The sequence below is a fragment of the Pyxicephalus adspersus genome, chromosome 3 (assembly GCF_032062135.1).
Source record: "Pyxicephalus adspersus chromosome 3, UCB_Pads_2.0, whole genome shotgun sequence".
Taxonomy (NCBI): domain Eukaryota; kingdom Metazoa; phylum Chordata; class Amphibia; order Anura; family Pyxicephalidae; genus Pyxicephalus; species Pyxicephalus adspersus.
In genome coordinates, this window is record NC_092860.1 from 26,877,035 (window position 1) to 26,895,812 (window position 18,778).

General features: G+C 36.9%; 1 protein-coding gene across 1 annotated transcript in view; it reads left to right on the forward strand.

The window, feature by feature from the left end:
• Window positions 1–18,778, forward strand: part of ZNF385C (zinc finger protein 385C) — a 182,379-nt gene that overhangs the window by 108,857 nt on the left and 54,744 nt on the right. The gene's annotated exons all lie outside the window — the stretch shown is intronic.

Below are 18,778 nucleotides of genomic sequence, written 5' to 3' on the forward strand. Positions count from 1 at the left end.
TTTTTTGAAAATCAAATGAATTGAACAGACTGATAACCTAGTATTGCGGGGAAAAGAAATCAAGAATACCTTTATCATAGTCAATATTATAGGCGTACAAAAGGAGTAGTCAGTGTATGAAATATCGCTCGGGAGTGGTGGTAGGAGGTTTTTTATGCAACATTTAAAGATTTATGTGTACATTGAAGGGTTGATTTACGTAATTGTTCCATGAAATACTCCTCAAATCAGTGGGATATTTAAAGTTAATATAATATTTATTAATATAATTCCAATTCATTGGGAAACAAAAGCAAAGCAATCTCAGATTTCTTTTTCAAAAACTGGGGCAACTTTAATGTATTTTAATAAACAATTGCATTAAATGGATTTGAAACTTTAAAAAAAAGAAAATGTAAAATCTAGCTGATTTTTTTTAGTTTTGATCCAGTCTGCTTGCGATTGATCAACACTACCATTTTATGTTTTCAATTACTTTGTGAAATTAAAATTGTAAATTACCAAGTGTGTGGTTAGTATCATGTTCCATCAGATTGTAACTGCAATGTGTGGAGATTTAAAGGGTCACTCCAATGTGTATTATTATTGGAAAGATCCTGGGCTGAACCAACTGTTTATTCATATATAAATAGCAAGATCTTACCACTAAAATTCCTGGGAGTGTCCCCTTTGCCAAGGTTCCTGTTTCAGTGTTTTGTAGTAGGAGATATAGTCTGGCTGCCTAATTCTTTGTAATATAAAATAGATGAGAGATCCAGGAGGCATAGAGCTGTTATTGCTGTCATTGGATATTCCTCACTTCCTGTCTTGTTAATGGCAGCCATGAATACAGGAAGTAACAGAAAACCTCTCTAGTAGGTATACATAAAAGAAAAAGACACATTTTGCACCATAATGGGAAGGGTTAGAACCTCTGTTAGGTTTGTATTTCTGTAGCTAGGCTAGTAGTTGGGTTTGTATTTCTGTAACAAATTCCTATCAGTATTACAGGACTAAAAAATTATCCTTAATAAGCTGGCCATACACAGGTCAATTTTTCATTTGACAGAGAAGTATTTTTAATCTTTTTATTAAGTTCACCATAAACTGATCATCAAGTGTAAAATTGAAACAGGCTGGGAAATTCTGTTGATTATTTAGATATCTGGCAGTTTTGTGAGCCCTCGCTATGGATTTCTATTCGAATTTTGCGCACGTACACTTACCTTTTATCAATTGAGTAGAAATCAATGAATTAATTTTACATTTTTATCATTCATACAGAATTCCATGCTAAATAATATACTGCAGTGTGTGACAGTACAAGCAGTTGATATTTAATATCTATGTTGATCAAACTGAAAATTTAACAAAGTTGATTTTTGTATGGCTAGAATTTGGGGAGAATGCAATAAAAAAAATAATAATAAAAAACAAAATAAATAATAAAAAAATAGAAATAATAGAAGCTGTACTTTTCCATCAAAAGCTAAAAAAAAATATTTCAAATGACCTATGAAAAATTGTATATGTATTATATTTAATGTATATATTATATATATTTATATTTATATATATATATATATATATATATATATATATATAATGATTTAAATTTAAGCTACAAGCTAATAAAACTTACAATAATAATACTAAAAAAAGAAAAATATATTTAAAATCAGGGCTGTCAGTTAACCCCTTTTGTGTCAGCTGCTGCAGCTGTCTTTGTGCCTTTGTTGTTATAATTACAGCAATACACATTACAGACTATTAATGAAAGCTGACCAAAACATAGAGAATTGCAATGAAACAAAAAATCTCTTTATTCTTCACTGTCTTCATCAGCCTTTTCCTTAAAGGGACACATTAGGATATTTATTTATTACTTTACACTTTTTTTTTTTTTACAAAAAACACTTTCTATATATATATATATATATATAAACACAATAAATAAATATAACACAATAAATATGTAATAAAAAATATATACAAAATGAGCAATATAATATAATACAATATTTCAATTTTAGATGAAAGCAGTGGTGTTTTTTCATCCCATTTGACAGAGTGAGTAGTTAGATACAAAACCAATTCTGCAGAAAGAGTGGCAGAGGCTGGAATATGTAAAATATTTCAAAGCTAATCTATATAGCACATTTTCCTGAAGGATGATAATCAGATAAAGCAGGAGCTTTCCCAACTGATAGTGAAAAGCTATGCTGACTGGGATAATTGGATCTTATCAGACTTCAAACAGCCTTTGCTTGGAACACACTTTGTGCACTTCTCTTTCCTTTTAACTCTCTGCTCACTCAATGTTCTATACATGATGAGCGTGCTGTGTACTGCACAAAAGGCAAACAGGAAGACAACTCAAAAAGGAATAAGTCAGAGGCAAAGAAACATACCTGTCAACGAGCAGTGGCTGATCTGAAGAGCTTACAATTAGTAGTTTACCTTTTGAATTGAGGTTGTCTCACCTTTGCGTCATTCTTCTCCAGACTTTATCAGGGTGACAGAATAGCACATACCGCAGTGGTTACCCAGCTACTGGAGTGTGCCAGGAGGAACTGGAATGCCCTCAATGTGAGAGGACAGGAGAAGTACATTCCGACTTCTCTCACTCTGCCTCTGCACCCCCACCCCTCCTCAGACCTCCCATCCGATTTGTATGTTAATACAGTATCTTTTGGTTTGCAGAGCTCTCAGCTGGGAGAGGCTACACTGGGTAATTTCTCCATCTGTGCTCGATGATTGGGTTAAAGCGAGGGCCAGTAGCTGTGGAGAGAGAGTGCCGCTTGTTTACCTCCTCTGGGCAGAGATCAGTGGAGCATTAAGCTTTTAATTGAGGTATAAGTGTATCATTTGGGAAGGTGAACGAATTGGAGGCCAGTCACCTCTCTATCAGGGGCAGCCAGAAGGATCTGCGTTGCGAATGCAGCCGCTCGGCAAAATCTGATAGCGATTTCGGGGGAAAGACACATCAACAAGACGTAATCAAGAATGCTTTTGGGTAAGTGGAACACAACTTTGTTGTTTTTTATTTTGTCGATGTGTACATGACCGATACCCTTTCCCTGCTGCCAAGGTGGTATCTCTGGCTTTGCGCGGATTGCAAGCGAGGAGATTGGGAACGGTGGAAATATGGATGGCTAGTTGAGAACAATGATGAAAATATTGCTAAGACTGAACGCCTAGAGAAACTGTCAGCTATTTCCTTTTTTTTTTTTTTTTTTTTGCTTTTGTGTACCTACCATTTTGCAGGGTGTTATCAAACCCAACGACGGGCATTTATGGTGATATGTCAGATGTGACCTTGGTATGGCTTTCAGTTACACGCAGAGTCTGTTATTTAGCACAAAGACGAACATCAGAAATATGTTTTCACATTGGCTAGATGGGAGACGGTAGATTTATCGACCAAAGAAAAAACTGACTTGATGGCGCTGCAGTACTAAGGGGTGATAGACGTGCACCCTAAGGTGTCAGCGGAGGAGTAGCGCATTATGTTCCAATTGCTGGATTAATAAACGATAATCCTGATTTATTTATTTAGACAGCTTATTTACTTCTATTTTCTCAATATAATTTTCATTGGAGGTTATGGTAAATGGGTATCTCAAATGCCATATGACAGAATGTTAATAGGGGGAATGGTACTCATTTGAAGCATTTCTCATTATAGAACCGGAAAAGGGACAAGTGAAAAAATCTCCGTATTGAATGCAGTTGACGCTTAGAGTATGCCCTTGGTCTTGTCTTTAAAATAAAACCTTAAATTTCAAAATCGATGGTCGTGTTGGATAAATGTTTTCATTGTTCATTTGCTCGTTGGTGGATGACAAGGTTCTAGATTTCATTATGATTTATTACTATTATTATTACTATGATTGCTTTAGCCGTGCTTATGTTTGTGATCGCTCTATTAGCATGATATGGTATTGTGGTCCCCAGGAGTTTTGGTCACATTACATCCTTATGAAAGGACACTGTTTTTTTTTCAAGGGCACAGAAAGGATCGCAGCTCCCCAATTTCACATATTTCTAATCTGGAGGTTCTTTTTAAGGGTCACACTATATGTTTTGTGTCAATCTTTTTTTAAACAGTATATATTTATTATGGGTTTATCAGAATTTCCATGACATACCCTTCAGTACCTTTAGTGGTTGGGAAGGTCATTTGATTATCCTTTTACCTGATGTTCATAAAACCGATGCCCAAACTAGTTCTGAGCTGTTCAACTTAGCTGTCATTGCCTATTTTTATCAAGACTGATCAGTTCATGATGCCATTGAAGAAAGGACTTTGTGGAACATATTTATTGAAAAAAAGGAATAAAGGAACATTTGAGCATTCCGACCATTGACTAACATCCACCTCTGCTATTAATAGAAGCTATGGTGACTTTAGTAATCAAGGGTTTTAAACTTAACACCTTGTTTTTTGTGCTATAAATTCATGGCGACGTTTGAATTGGGTCAAACAAGGCATGTTTTCTTTGGAAACAATTTGGAACCGATTCATACTTGAATTCATACCTAACCAGGAAAAAGTCCAATAGCAATCTGTACCAGCCATATTATAAATGTATTTGCCAGAAATGTTTGAGAAATCTAGATGTTGGTCATACAGCAGGGATGTCTCTTGATTGGCCAAACCTGCGCTGAATTGTTTAGCAGTCAGTCCTTTACCATTTCATAAATATGTTCTAACTGAGATTGCATACATAGGTTTTTTACTAACTGTACCCAGATCTGTCTTTAATTACTCTAATTATGTAGATTATGGCTTCCAATGTCATTTTAATATATTATTACTTTAATAGTATAGCATTTCCTGACATTAGGCAGTAAACACAATGAAAAATCGACCAAGCAAATAAAATGTATTGTACTGATTTGATAAGGCAATGCAAAGAGCAATAACAATGTACATTACACATAACAGCAAATCATAGCTAACCCTACATCTGCTTACAGCAGTCAGAACAAAAAAAGATGGTTGATGACTGGTCATTGCCATATGTCTCCAAAAGTAGCCATACACAGGCAGATCTTTGGTCTAGTATTGTAGATGACTATTCTGCAAATCCTCACTGGTGTTATGTCACATAATAGACATATTGCTGATAGAAAGATATGTACAAAAGCCGCCAGCCAGAACCGAGTTTAGCTCCAGTGAGGCAAATACTGATGGGCTGCTGTGAGTTTATTGTGCAAGCCCAAAGGGAAAATATTAATATTATTTTTTGGCCTATTAAGGGCAGGATAAGTAGTATAAAAATGTTCAATGTTATGCAGTATTTTATCCAGCAAGCATGCGATGCATTTTGCCTTTTGGTAAAATTTTGTTCTGTCTCCTTACTACCTATTGTAAAAGCCTGTTGTTTACAAAGTTCAGTAGCTTAGGAATTACTGGAATGACTTACCCCTTGAGGTTTCAGTCACTTCATATCTTTTGAGCAGGTACTGTGCTGACTTTCCAGATAAACTAGTGTGCTCACTGAATCCTTCTATCATGTAATATATATATATATGTGTGTGTATATATATATATATATATATATATATTCAAAATGTCATAAATACTTCCTAACTAACACTTCAGCTTATTCATTTATATAATGTAAATAGTGAAAAGTGTATCCTATCCTATATCATTATTCTCCAGTAACCATCTGGTTGGTATTTTATTGTTTAAATGTCACTACATCTAGGTCAGTGGTCACCAACCAGTGGTCTGTGAGAACATTTTGGTGGTCCACTGTTGTCCCCCGTATGGACATAACCCCTCATTGCTCAGACTTGCTTGCTAAATATCCTGGGGGGGGGACAACTTTTGTTACGTCCACAGCCCTGTGCTACTGCCCCCCCTGGAATTTAGCAAGCAGGTCTGAGCCTGCGATGAGAGAGTGGGCAGGTTATGACATTATGACCTCACCCTGGGGAAAGTTTCTTCCCCCTTGAGTGACACACTGATCCCCATGCATGCGCCATCCAGATTCCATAGATTTAGTGGTATGTGGGGTCCAAAGGGTTGGCAACCACTGATCTAGGTTTTTTTTTTTCCTTTTATCTAAAAACTAGATCCCAAGTTTAAAACAAATATTACACACTGGAATATTATACAATAACAACTGTCTCTCAAATATTTTTTGCCCATATAACTACTCAACATGCCTTCATCCCATAGCAATGTCAATATATCCTATGTCACAGTACATTAGTGTTGGTAGCAGCCATTCTGCAAGTTTTGTTTTTTAGGCACACAGATACTTTTCTTGCTGTACGTTAGGGCTGAATTCTGGTTAAAAAAGTATTGTCTAATATATTTATCAATACAACCCCACTTTCTGTGCACCAAATGCATTTGCAAACTTATAATACTTAGTAAAAGTAGCTGTGACATCATAACTGTGTCACACATAGCCCATGCAAAGAGCAGAGCTGGAGGAGGAACCAAGCAGGCCCATCCATTTCAGACTACCTGCAGAGGACTACAGGGGGCAGATACAAGACCAGTCTCCCTGCTTAAGGAAATGGAGATTCAATAGCTGGTCTTTTTTTACAGGAAGCTCATGAACAAAGACAAGGTTTCACACTGGACCAGTGCACATATCTAAAAGAAATACAAAAAGCACTCCAAATAAGTGTACACAGCTTATTATAATTTGACAATATTTGCTCTAAACCTGAGTAAGATTATGTGGTTGGGTTACATTGATGATTTTGTCATATTAAAGCCTTCACAGTGAAAGTATAACAAGAAAACAGACTCATGCTCTTGTTTGCATACATACAAAGACCTGGTGTTTTAGTCTTTTGTATCTTGCAGATGTTGATACTTTGGCGTGATACCCCATTTAAATAAATGGTGGATAATTAGAGGTCTGCTGAGCCGAAACACTGTTTATTGCATGTCTGTATAACAGGCAGCCAGCAGAGGTGACACTTGTCTTATACCATAAGTAATTTAGCAGCGTTTGCTCTGCTCTGTCATTTAAACGTTTTATGATTATGAAGAATAGCCGTTTAATAGAAAGTAAAGCTGGTACAGCAAGTAGAAAAAAAGAGGGACAGGCAGGTGTTGGATGTGAATACTGTAAATGATCTTCCATGCTGCTTAGAAGTAAAATATGCCCATTTTATGTCTTTTATACCTACTATTTATTAGTTTACAATTATCTTTAAATGACAGTAAACCAAATGGTTATAGTCTACTAAAAGAACATGAATCTATTGACAATACCCTACATTCTAAAAATGTATGTTGGTGCTATCATCTTTAGCAGTCCCCCCTTGATAAGAACATTTTGAAAAACTCTTGGGGGACTATTTATAAATGTTTTCCCCAAGGAGTCAACTTTTAGCCAACCTATTCACATTTGTCACATTGTATGCAAATAGGAAATGTGTAAATGAACTTTCAGTGATTACATTTTTCTATTTGATTTCAAGATGAAAAACATGTGAAAGGTAAAACTTGAAAACATTTATAGACCCCTTGGACTATGTATTTCAAAAATTAGATGTAAGACTTCGGTGTTCTCCCCAGCCACTTTTAGCCGGGTGCACTTTTCAGTAAACACCCGGCTGTTTTTCAGTGGTTATTGAAAAGTTGAATCACAATACAGGGGTTGACACCAACCTACAGCTTCTTCCCTCCCAGCTTAAATTTTTTTATGGGAAGATTACTGGATTTGTGAGAATTATAATTTCTCTTGGTATTTGTTAGACGGCAACTCTTGACTGATCTAACAGGCAAGGATGGAAGGTGGCTGGGTACACAACCTTAAGTCATTGACAGTCTAGAGTTACCTTCTAACAAATACCATGACAAATTATATGGACTCACTCTCCAATATGAGAAAAGTATGGTAGATTTTGTTTAAATACCATTCTGTTGCTGTAAAATGGCTATCAGATGATTGTGAAACCTTTGGGCAGTTTAATGGAGTAATAAACAATGTTTATGGTATAGGGACAACTATGCACCTTTATCAGTTTTATTGTTGACCTATATATATACCTATATATGCATTCCCTAAATCTGTTCTACCACCTAATCTGTCCCTGAAATTAAAAGGCAATTTGTGCCCGCTGGCACAGTTTCTCATGGTGTATCTAGTTACTGATATAGTCGACTATTCAGTATTCCATGCACTTTAGCTATGAGTACCTATTGGCATCACTGTCTCAAATTTGTCTGTATGTTTTTATGGTTTTTACAGTAATATTAAAATTTTTAAATATATAATTACACTATATTCTATAAATTGTGTCCTACTTCATTAGCCATTTGTGCTTTGGGATAGATGACTTAATATGTCCTTCAACAGGATTACTGTACATGAAGTCAACTTTGCATATTAGAATACCCCCCCCCCCCCTTTAATAGCTTTATTTCAGATTGAATGTGTTCTAATTATCTATAATTGTTCATATTGTTATTAATTGGTCCTAAATTTTTTAAAAGTCTTTAATTGGTCTGTTTAGGTTGCAGGGAACCTAAAATGAGAAATGTATTTGTAACCCAGTAAGAAGTTTATTATTACACAGTATTTATAAAACACCATCATATTACGCAGCGCTGTACTAAGTCAATACGCAGTCATGTCACTAGCTGTCCCTCAAAGAGGGCTCACATTCTAATGCCCCTACCATAGTCATATGTCTCTCTTCTGCCAAAGTGTCTACCTCCTAATGACTTTTTGTATTTTGTATTTATTTCTGTTTTAGGGTGTATCTAAACCCAAGAACAAATATTTAATATATTGTAGCTCTTAGCTTGCAACTTTTTACAATACAGTCCAAGGTCAATTTTGGGGGGAAGCCAATTAACCTAATTGCATATTTTTTGGAATGTGGGAGGAAATCGGAGAATCCGGAGGAAACCCACACAAACCTGGGGAGAACCTGCAAACTCCATGCACATAGTACCCTGACTGAGTTTTGAACCTGGGACCTAGCACAGCAAAGGCCAGAGCACTTACCTCTGAGCCACCATGCTGCCCCTTATAACAAGCAAATGTTCCTCATAAGCACAAGTCATTAACACATTTCCCTATAAAGGTTTAAACCAAAAATTGCAAAGAATTTTTGGGTATTTAGAATTCATTTAGTCTCCATATTGGTTTAACAGTTTTCAATGAAATCAGTGAATCTGTTGGTAAAGAAGTCAGGAGGTAGCCCTTCACAGTGAGAGTCTTACAAGGGACTATCTCTTTTTAGCCCCATGGTGAAATTGGGTTATGGAGTTACAATAAAATAAATTTGTTGTGTTAGGAACACTAGAGGTTATATTTAGTCTTTGACGAAACTGCCAGCTTTATCCAAAATTATACTGTTAAGTCCTTTGAATTTAGTCACACTTTCATTTTATGGAAGTTAGCAAAGGGATATTCTTTGGAATGTATGTATGTTTCTTCTGCCAAAGTGTCTATCTCCTAATGACTTTTTGTATTTTGTATTTACTATTTTTTTAGGATGTATCTAAACCCAAGAACAAAAATTTAATTTATTGTAGCTCTTAGCTTGCAGCTATTTTCAAATGCAGTTTTAAATTTTTTTACCTCATTCAATGTACTGTATCTGTGAAGGAGAAATTAAGCCACTCTTTTTCCAGCGATCATTACCTATGGAGAGGGAACTAGATGATCTAGATAGACTTTACACAAAATAACAAAAAAAAAAAAAAAACATTAAAACCTAACTGCAACTATTTCTGAAACAGTTATTTCCTTTGGGATATAGACTTAACTAATTGAATAAATGGTTCACACTTTCTAACATCCACCTTTGATGGATAGCTTGGCCTGTTAAAAGAAACTCTAAAATACCAGAAAACAAGCTGTTTAATGATAATGACAGAATTATATTTTTTTATTTTACCTTTAGTTCCACTTCAAATGACTTTTGAGCAGAAGTAAACCCAAAACAAAAAAAAAATTACAGTTACCTTCAATCCAGCAAACTATCAGTCGGGAGGTTTCTTCCATCTGGTCCATCCATCTTTTGCACTGTCCAGGCAGGAGATCGGGTAACGTAGATTGGGAAACAAATTGCAGATCTCACTGCTCTTGTGTGAGATGACCAATTTTTTTTCTATTGATGAAAGGGCACCTTCTGCGCATGTCTGAGATCCTCAGGCATGCGCAGAAGAAGCAACCAAGAGCCTCCCAGGATGTGTGACTTAAGTATCCTGGGAGGCTCTGTGCTCCCAATAATTTTTAATTGCAATGGCTATCTAAGATGGGGCAGTGCTGCACCCTTTTTTTTTAAGGATGTTGCAAAAAAAAAAAAAAAAAAAATTTTTTACTTTAAATAAAAGGGTTGCCTATACGTTTATGTAAAGTAAAAATTCTAAGTTTAGGTACCCTTTAAAGGCACAGGGGAACCTAGCTTCTTTAAAGAGAAAATAAACCCAAAATCACAATCACAAATCACACTTATGTTCAATCCCGCAGAGCAGTCGATCCTTTGGGAGGTTTCTCCCATCAGGTCCTGCTATCCGTCTTCAGGCCCTGCGTGGAGGGAGCGCCAGGCGCCACCATCTTCTCCACTCTCTTCTTCTGGGTTCCTTTTCCAAGTCACCTGATGCAGGCGCGAGATCAGGTGAGGTAGATAGGAAAAAACTTGCTGATCTCACTGCTCTTGCGTGACATCGACAATTTTTTCCCTTTTGATAAAAGGGCTCTTTCTGCGCATTCCCAAGATGCTCGGTCATGTGCAGAAGGAGCAGCCAAGAGCCTTCTGGGATGCATGACGTAAATATCCTGAGAGGCTCTGCCACTCCTATTCATTCTTGATCGCCTAGGCCAGGGGTCTGCAACCTGCGGCTCTTTAGCCTCCTTGTTGTGGCTCCCTTCGGCTGCCGCGGGGAGATCTCTGATGGGGGATCCCCTTCCTCCCAAGACACTGCGGAGGAGGGGGATTCCCTATCCGGTGTTCTAATGAAAAAAATCTACCAGTGAAATAAATCTACCACAGGGCGTGTACAAATGGGTGTGTACAATGACATCCCCCTCCTTTGAACCCCAATTCCTCTGGAATGGCGAGATTTACAAAACCAAAAATGTAGGTGCAAGTGGGGGACACCTGTGACTAACACCCCCTAAAATTTAATTGTTAGGCTATCATCAGAACAAAAAGAACTTTGCCCATCAAAAAAATCAACCGTTACACATTGCTGGAGGCACCTGAACCCCAATTTCTCTGGAACAGGAAGGGGGTACAGGTGAACAAAATTAGAGGTGCAAGTGGGGGACACCTGTGGTTAACACCTCCTAAAAACTCCACCCATCAAAAAACCCCTACCCTGTTACACATTGTTGGAGGCTTCTAGCACCTAAACCCCAATTTATCTGGAAACGGGGGTACAGGTGAAAAAAAATTGAGGTGCAAGTACGGGACACCTGTGGCTAACACCTCCTAAAAATTCATAAAAACTCTGCCTATCAAAAAAATCTACCCTGTTACACATTGCTGGAAGCATCTAGCATCTGAACCCCAATTAGTCAAGATTGGGGGGTACAGGTGAACAAAATTAAAGCTGCAAATGAGGGACACCCGTGGTTAACACCCCTTAAAATTTCATCGCTAAGGCATCGTCAGAACATAAAGAACTCTGCCCATCAAAAAAATCTACCCTGTTACTTTAGAAGCCTCCAGCTTCTAATGTAACAGGATGATAGGTTAGAAGCTGGAGGCTTCTAGGGGCATAGTTCAGTGTTTAATTTATTTCAAAGTAGGCCTACACATGCACACTTGTTGTAACAGGTAAAATTAAAAAAATATTAAAACTTTTAAAAGTTTATAAACTGTGTTATGTTTTGCGGCTCCAGACTATTTTTCTTTAGTGGAAGAGGAGGCAAAATGGCTCTTTTGATAGTAAAGGTTGCTGACCCCTGGCCTAGGCGATCAAGAATAAGGGGGTAGTGCTACACCCTTTTTTTAAAGGGTGTTGCACTTAAAAAAAAAAACACAAACAGAATTTTTATTTTAAATAAAAGGGTTGCCTACCCTTTTATGTAAAGTGAAAATTCTGAGTTTAGGTACGCTTTAAGTCTTCCTAAAATGCAGCATGGCTGCCTTTGGTTGCTATGCTCTGTGATGTATGTTGGCTATACTTGTATCAGTTTTGGAAACTTATTTTTTTTTTACTTTCAGTGTCTTAGGAAATCTTTGGAAATTGAACTATCCACAGAGATTTGTCACCTACTGTTTTGATTGCTTCCCACTTTGGTTCAATAGAATTGCATTTAGTTTACAACAAGTTGCACAACAGTAACAGTGTGCAAAAAAAGTGAAAGGTTAGAATTATTCACATACGAGGGGGTGCTGGGAAGTTCCTGGCTTTGCCCAGAAAGAAGAGAGCCAGAATTATGAAATAACACATTTATTCAACATATTCCCCCCTGAGACTGATGCACTTGGTACAGCATAGTTGTAGCTTTTCTAAACTGTTCAAATAAAAGTCTTTTGATTGGTCCACAAACCAGCTCTCAGCAGCATCTTTGACGTCAGAAATGTCCTCAAAACGTTGCCCCTTCAGGTGTTTCTTTAAATTCAGGAACAGATAATAGTCCCAAGGGGCCAGGTCAGGTGAGTAGGGGGAATGGTGGACCAATTGGAAACCCAGGGTGTTCAATTTGGCATCAACAATGTTGGACGTGGGCGCAGGTGCATTGTCCTGCAAAAAAAAGGATTCCTTTGGTCAACTTTCCACGGCGTTTCATCTTCCACAAAAACTTCATGACAGCCCATAACTCCAACAACGTGAAACTTGTTTGTGCCTCTGCCATCACAGATTCTCACTAAAAGAAAAAACAGTTTTAGGAATAGCAAAGACCTGATATTTGCACAGTTACATAGTAAGATATTAGGCTGTCATATGGCCCCACACTCATTTTTCTAATTCATCTGGAAGGGGGCAAAGCCAGGAACTTCTCAGCACCCCCTCGTACTGTGTTGTACAGAGAGAAATAAAAAAAAAAACACACAATATACTTCTGATCTCTTGTCTATTTTAATTTTTACAGAGTACATACAATCTAAAAGTAAGAAATAGGTATAAAGGAGCGAGTTAAGAAGAAAGGCTGAAAAGCCAAGAATAATTTAGTCAACATTGGAGTAACGACTTCCTTACTTGGGAAATATGTACGTGTCTTAAAAATCCCATCTCAAGAAGTGATATCATAAAGTGATAAAATGGGGTAGTCATTGCCAAAAATTCAAAAATGGAGTGTAATTTAATTTGGCTTTGTGGACCACCCCACTGAATGTTGTAATAATGACTGCCTTGGTAATTGTCTTTGGAATCCCATTTCAAGAACTGACTTCATAAAATGGGTGCCAAGCAATAACATTTGCAGAGACATTAAAATTGGGGTTCTCATAGAGTTTTTGGCCCATGGATTTTTAGCCTAAAGCAGCCCTGAATTGTTAGTTAGGTGTTGAAAGTAAAATATTATGGTTAGTCGTAGCAGTAAAGGAGTATTGAGCAGGTCTTTGGTATTTGTTAGAGAGTTAATGTCATGGCAAATCCTGGGCACTATTGTTGATTGCAGAACATGAAGCAGTCTTATTCTTCTATTGCAGTACAAATACTTTAAAAAACGAAAACAGCCTGAACAAGGAATAATTCACTCATTGTGGTGATAGTTCACTTTGCAAGGTTTACCCAATCATGTGCAAGCAAATATAAGTAAACTGGATCTCTGCTTGCACATGGTTGGATATCTGAACTCATAAGAGTTTCATCTCATTTACTAAGCTGGGTGAAATATGTGAACACCCTATATTATTTTGTAAATCAACCCTAATGTGCCAAGGGTGAACCTCTAAATTACAGAAATCCTTGTGCAATGACTTGGTCGCCCTCCATCTTGATATGCAAGAAGGTATTGATCGTTGCCAATCCATATGTACCAATTATTCTAAACATCCAAATCTGTCCAAGAACCTTTGTATTTTTATTAGGGATATATTTTGAACACATTACATCACAGAATATTATAAATGCCACAATATTATACCAAATGGTTTACTTTTTTTCCCCAGATGATTTTCTTCCTAAAGTCTTTATGACATTGCATTAATGCTACTGTACTTGACAACTTAATGATTTCCAGTTTCATGAGGCAGTAAAAACAGGTTTCTTGGAACCTGTCAATCAGATTTAACTGATTTTTAGAATGCTTGCCATATATTGAGGGATTTTGACATATTCCTTGATTACTTGTTTTAGAACCTTTTTACTACTGGTGAACTGGTGACAGTCAATTTGTCCTTGGCATCTTAGAACAAGTAAAACGTCTACATTGCCTGCAAACAATGGTGATAACCAGTTGCAGCACATGGGATTTATATTCTGTTGGAAATAGTGAACCTGTGTCTTTTATTGGTTACTTTCTGATGAATATTGATTGGAATACAAAACACATGTGGCTAATATGTGCACTTCAACATGAGGTTTGATTTGAGGAATACATTTTCACCTGATTATTACTACTTTCGTGCTCTGATGATTTCCATTATTTTAGCACTTTAAGAGTAGACCCATCATTTCAGCAACCTCTCCAGAAGGTTTTTCCTGGTCCTGATCACAATTAGATTGGAGACTGCATTATCAAAATGCCCATTTCTTTTTATTAATGGCTTTTCTTTACGCATTGCTGGCTGACAAAGGCTCAAATGGTAATGAGGCGAAACCTAGGCTGTTCTCAGATTAAATAATTGCAAAATATTGATACTCTATATCTGACAGCATTCATACCATTTTACACAAATACTTGTGTAACTTAAGCTAGGGGAAAATGTTTGCTTTAACATTAATGGTTTATTTTGTTAGGATTTGTTAGGTTTGTCCTTTATTTGTTACATATGTTATACAGTATAAACATTTGAAAACCCTGAATCTAAATTTTAATCAGCGCCAAAAATGCAACCAAAAACACTGAGCACTAGGCAAGCCTCTGGACCCCCCTTTCTCTATGCCTGCCTCGTCAACCAAACTATTTTTCACTGTCCTTTGTTATCAGTTTTCCTAGTTTGTCTTCTGACAACAAAATAAATGTTTCTGTGCTGGTGCAGGAACATTGTTAGCACAGGAGGTACAACCTTGTAACACCATGATTCAGTAAACTGCTATGTGAAAATAAACACAGTTACAGCAGAATATTAAACTTCCACAAGGATAGCTCATGAGGCTGCCTCTCCTGTACGGAAAATGCCTATTCTGATTTCAGAATACACTGTGAGCTTTTCAATGCGCTGTAAAAGCAACAGCAAATTAGATGGAACCTGTATTTTTTCTTTGTAGAAGGTCATCATCTGGTCTTTTTCTCCACAGCTGCCTGCTACTTCATTTTCTGCCTCTGCACCCCCTCCCACATTATTGGATTTCACTTTTTTAATCATAGACCTGACACCCACTGAACAAAGAATTTCTAAAAAAGATAGATAATTCTCCCAAGGGCAAGCACCTACTGCTTACGTTAATGCTGAGGGCTCTTTAAAAAAGGAGCAAACATTTTTTATGAAGATATCTGCAAATCCCAACCAGTTAAAATAAGTCTTTACCAAAGAATGTGGCACATACAGTATGTTCTTCCGAAAAATACTCCTCTCAGCTGCCCTCCTCAATCTCACAGTACAATGAAAGTCCCTGATGTTATAAGATTTGTATATTTAGATGCATAAACTGCAGCACAGAGCAAGAGCATAAATCACCATTGTGGTAAATTTAGCCAGAAGAGATCCAGGGAGCTGGACCATACCAATTTTCTAGGGCTTTACATATTCCATAATTTTTATACAAATTGTGATTTGGGTAATAATTCTTTTTTTATAATGGCACATAATTCTGATGCGTTAAACTTTATAAAATAATAAGGACTTCTTTTTTTTTTTTTTTTAGAATATTGGTCTGGTCGCACGTTGATTACCTTTATTGTGTAAGATGACCTTTAATTAGTCATTAGCATGAAACTATGAAAACAGATGAGTAAAGCGTTCTTTTGTCAAGCCCTCACATTGCTGCGCTATCCTCTAGCAAATGTCACAGCTGATGTGCTATGTCAGTGATCTTTGGATAATCCATTGTGAGTGCACAATGTTAGGCAAACTCCTCTACACCGCCCCATTTCTCTTCTCTCTCAGGCTCTGTCACCTTGCGTTAGAGCTTCCTTGTCGACCCGTCAAAGGACGAAGGAAGTACATGGCTCCAGGCCTTGTTCATCTTTCCACCCTTTCTAAAGCCACCAAGGTCCTAGTTTCATTGCCTGGCTGTTTGTAAGGCTGCCCTTGATTCCAGACGTTTAGAGGAAATGGCCTTCACAGCTAAATTCTGTTACTTGAGGAATTTCTGAAGTCTGTTAATTTCTTATTGACTCCTTGCTTTGATAACACGCAGCAGTAGGTTATTCCAAATGTCATCTGCGGGCCCCAGGCTGTTAGAGACAAATCTCTCTCGCCATATTGAGGTCAGCTTCCAGTTTAATCAAAGCCTCCGAGCAAAACCGTTACATTCTACCTCATGTCACCTTGTTTGTTATGTGCGCATTGCGGGAATTTGGCTTATTAGACTGACTGTGTTACATAACTGCATTTATTAACGGGGTCTTGAAATAATTTAATAGAGCAAGGAAAATGTATCATGATTAAAAAATTAATATTTAAAGGGGGAAATAAACATCAGCACTGAATATCATTTATTGCAAAAAAGTAATACATTAAAACACAAAGGGGATATTCCAGTTTAGGATTAATATTTATATTTTATGTTGAAGTTTCGATATATATATTTTTTTTTGTGGAGGTTTAGAGATCTGAGCTCTGGTTTGCTCACCTACAGCTTGTATTGCTAGAGGGTATTGTGATCCAGACCGGAGTTTTTATTTGTTATACAGCAAATGCAAGGCATCATTATGAGGAGCAGGGGGGCATAGCCTGAAGGTACAAGGGTAGACAGGTCATCACTGAAATTCCCAAGACATAGGAAGCCATTGTGACATTTAATCAACTAACATCATCATGTAACTGTAATAGCAGCGTTTTTAGAACTGACCTTGTAAGGGATTCATTTTTGTGTTTCCGGAATTGTCAGAAAGCATGTGCTACCTATTCTGCAACATGATTGGGTATTTGAAAGCCTTTTTAAGACATGTGATCAAAACCAGGTGGTTTTCCTCTCCTGGGCTCCCCTATATGCTCCTAGGGACTCTTTTATAGGTCAACCAGCATTTGACCAATGCTTAGTCATGTGGTTGAGTGTGGTTTGAATGAAGTTTTTATTTATTCCAGAATTTTCAGAAAGCACATGCCCAGCTTGGCAAGGGTTGCCCAATTCTGGAACACCATCCCGATGGAGACCTCAGTGGGAACATTTGCCATCACCGCAGCAGAATATAAAGAAAATCTTTCTAAACAGGAACATGGGCAGCTGGTAAAAGCTATCATACATGCTAACTGTTCCAACAGCAATCAAAAAGAAATAAAATATCTGCATTGGCATTCTCATATCAGGCTTGTTTTCATGTATTTTGCCATTTTAAATTAAAGTTTCCCTAACACAGCACACCTTAATGCACAAAGATTAAAAGAAAACACACATGTAAAGGGGTTAATATTGCAGCTCCTCATATGACACTAGATAGTAGAATACATTTTCTTAGTAAAATATTTTTAGGGAGACAGATGTTTAACTTACTTCATGTTTTTGGAATTTGTTCTTTCTTGGTCCCTGTATACTGAGCAGTTGTTTCTGGTTTATATATTCTATTTATAAATCACTCAAATCACATATACATTTTTTTTAAATCATTTTCAATCTTTTTTAAATCTGCAGCTTAAAAAATAAGAGATTATAGAGATAAAATTATATATTTCAAAAATAGCAATGATACGCAGTGCTACTAAATGTCATAGGTTATATATCTCGTTTATAGGTATTTGGAAAATAAGTATTTTTACTCTCAAATTATCTTTTATGTCAGCAATATTCTCTTTTGGATATGAGAAAAAAATTCTTGTTTTATTTTTGCACATAACAGTATATTAAGCTTTCATAATACTCCAAGACATGATTGAGGAAAAGTGTTATATTTTATAATCCCACACAAACAGGAACAAAGAGAATATGAGGAGCAACATGTGGCCGGCCAGCTGTGGTAGGACTACACTTCCCATCATCCTCAGGGACTCTCTAAGGCAGGGGTGTCAAACTCAAATACACAGAGGGCCAAAATAAAAACTTAGACAAAGTAGCGGGCCAACCTTGAAATATATTGAAAAAATTGAGGACATTTTTCTTTCTCATTAGATATAAACCCGTTTTATATGGAAACAAAGATGTTTTACTTCACATTCAATCTAGAACAAGCTTATAATAGAGAAGGAGGCATAACATTTTTATTTTATTTATGAAAAAATCCTAGGCCTCTTTCTCTATTTTTAGCCTTCTGAGTTAAATTTCAATGGTAACCATTTTGCACAGGCTAACAATAATATTAACAATATTCTTCTATGAAAATCTAACCATTCAAGTCCATGCCTTGGAGTAGCAAGGAAAAGTACAGCTGAGGGGGAGTGCTGGAAATGCCAGACACTGCCAATGTGGAGCTAAATCTTATTGAGTGGCCTGCCGCTGAAACTCCCTCTTCATTGAAATAGCTCCGCTGCTAAAATTCCCGGCATTATTTGTGTCTATAAAACAGTTCAATGCAGGGCCACGCATAGGCAGAGAGCCCGCTGGTCTATAGACGCGAGTAATGCCGGGAATTGTAGTAGCGGTGTT